Consider the following 2,429-nt stretch of genomic DNA (forward strand, 5'->3'; position numbering starts at 1 on the left):
TCGAGGATACAGTGAGTCATGATTGCACCACTGTGCTCCAGCCTGGGTGACATAACAAGACTCTGTTTCAAAAAATGAAAATTACTAGGAGCAGCCGGGCGTGGTGGCTCACACCTGTAATCCCAGCACTTTTGGAGGCTGAGGCGGGCGGATCACGAAGTCAGATCGAGAACATCCTGGCTAACACAGTGAAAACCCACCTCTATTAAAAATACAAAAAATTAGCCGGGCATGGTGGCACACGCCTGTAATCCCAGCTAATCGGGAGGCTGAGGCAGGAGAATCGCTTGAACCCGTAAAGCAGAAGTTACAGTGAGCCAAGATCATGCCACTGCACTCCAGCCTGGGTGAGAGAGCGAGACTCTGTCTCAAAAAAAAAAAAAAAAAGAAAAAAGAAAAAAGAAGAAGAAGAAGAAGAAAGACTAGGAGCAAATAAACTAAACTCCTAGCATAGGTTAATTTGATCTGGAGAGATAATGAGTGATTGTTGTTTTCTTGTTTTCTTCTTCCTTGTCCTTTACTTTCCCTCCCCTTCCCAAATTCCTGTATTAATTTAATTACAATGTTTCAGAATTCTTCCTTTTCTGTAGTATCAATTTAGGGACCTGACTTTCTGGGGCCAACCCTCACACCTGTCTGTTGGCAAGCGTCCTCTACCCGAGTGTGCATAGCACCTGGCCCTGTGTGATCCGGGGGGCCTCTTGGCTTGTACCCACCCATGCCTGCAAGCGCTGTGTTCTCGCCAAGGCCTCAGATCTCAGGCTTTGATCCTCCAAATGCTTGAAGAACATCAACTCATTAGTTTCATCCCTGTGACTACACAGTGGGGTCGTGGGGGCTTCCCCTTCCTCCAACTCCTCAGGCAAGTGGATCTGGTGCCTTCTAGCAGGCAGCTGAGGACAAGTTGAGAAGGGGATGTTTGTAGAAAAGGTGTTGGGAGGTGGGAGTGGGGGCAGCAACAGAGGCACTTGCCAGAGGCCATTTCCTTCCCTGGCAGATGTGGAATGGAGGACTTTATCAGGGTCTTTAAATTTTTAAAGACTTTTGCTGGTGATGTTTTGTCTTGCTGTCACTATTTTATCAAAGAGGGCAGGCAAATGGGCTTTGGTGTCCTTAACTATTGTGTATGAGGGTGTGAAAGCCAGGACTGCTACAGGGACCTGCAAAACGAAGATTCCTGGGTGGGGGCAGAGGTGGGGTAGGGGGTATTGGGAAGCAGGAGAACTGTTAGTGCCTCACGCTGAATTGCTGCTGGATTCTGGTTGTTCTTTCTGGTTTTGATCCATAGGTTCTGGATCACACCCTGGAAAACTAGAACTCAGATAAGACTGGTGTTTTGTTTCTTTAAACTTTTTTTCCTTTTTGTTTACTTGGTCTTTTGTGTAGGAGAAATCCACTACCACCTCAACTTCTACTATAAGGTTGGCAGCCCTGAGGATCCTTTTTTGTTTTTTTTTTTTTTTTTTTGAGATGAAATCTCGCTCTGTCGTCCAGGCTGGAGTGCAATGGCGCGATCTCATCTCACTGCAACCTCTGGCTCCCGGGTTCAAGCGATTCTCCTGCCTCAGCCTCCCGAGTAGCTGGGATTACAGGCGCCTGCCACCACAACCGGCTAATTTTTATTTTTGGTAGAGACAGGCTTTCGCCATGTTGGTCAGGCTGGTCTCAAACTCCTGACATCAGGTGATCCACCTGCCTTGGCCTCCCAAAGTGCTGGGATTACAGGCATGAGCCACCACACCTGGCCTTTTTTTTTTTTTTTTTTTTTTGAGACAGGGTCTTGCTGGGTTTCCCAGGCTGCAGTGCAGTGGCACAATCACAGCCCACTGCAGCCTCAACCTCCCGGGCTCAAGCGATCCTCATCCTCCTGAGTACCTGGGACTATAAGTGTGTGCCACCATGACTGGCTAATTCTTATTTATTAATTTATTTTTATTTTTTCATAGAGACAGGGGGCTCATTATGTTGCCCAAGCTGGTGTTGAACTCCTGGCCTCAAGCCATCCTCCTGCCTCGGCCTCCCAAAGTGCTGGGATTCCAGGCATGAGGCACTCTGCCTGGCCTAGAACTCCTTTTTTAATGGAGCATGTTATGAATGTATTCCTGCTTCCACAGGAATGAGGAGCAGACAGTTCCACACTAGTGCACAAAAGACTAGTTTTTAACTCACAGTTAGCACACTTTTTTTTAGTAGAAAATGAATAGAAAAAAAGATATAGATATGCCACAGAGAGAGAGAGAGAGAACAAAATTACTCATAATTTCATCACCTGGAAATGTGGTTTTGGTGTCTATTCTCCATTCATTCATTCAATAAGTATTTATTGAGCACCTATTATTTGCTATTTTGAATCCTGGGGATCTAACCGTGAGCTTAAACACTCTCTGTCCTCATATGGTTCACAGGCTAGCGAGGAGATAGAATTTAAC

General features: G+C 46.2%; 2 non-coding genes across 2 annotated transcripts; both read right to left on the reverse strand.

Annotated features, from left to right (window-relative positions):
• Positions 1-1,378: 1,378 nt before the first annotated feature.
• Positions 1,379-1,476, reverse strand: LOC129016437 (small nucleolar RNA U109). The gene has a single exon (XR_008494826.1). It is a non-coding gene; the product is annotated as a small nucleolar RNA U109 (small nucleolar RNA).
• Positions 1,477-2,036: 560 nt separating this feature from the next.
• LOC129016436 (small nucleolar RNA U109) lies at positions 2,037-2,141 on the reverse strand. Its single transcript, XR_008494825.1, has one exon. It is a non-coding gene; the product is annotated as a small nucleolar RNA U109 (small nucleolar RNA).
• Between the last annotated feature and the right edge of the window lie 288 nt (positions 2,142-2,429).

Source organism: Pongo pygmaeus, chromosome 18, assembly GCF_028885625.2.
Source record: "Pongo pygmaeus isolate AG05252 chromosome 18, NHGRI_mPonPyg2-v2.0_pri, whole genome shotgun sequence".
Classification (NCBI taxonomy): domain Eukaryota; kingdom Metazoa; phylum Chordata; class Mammalia; order Primates; family Hominidae; genus Pongo; species Pongo pygmaeus.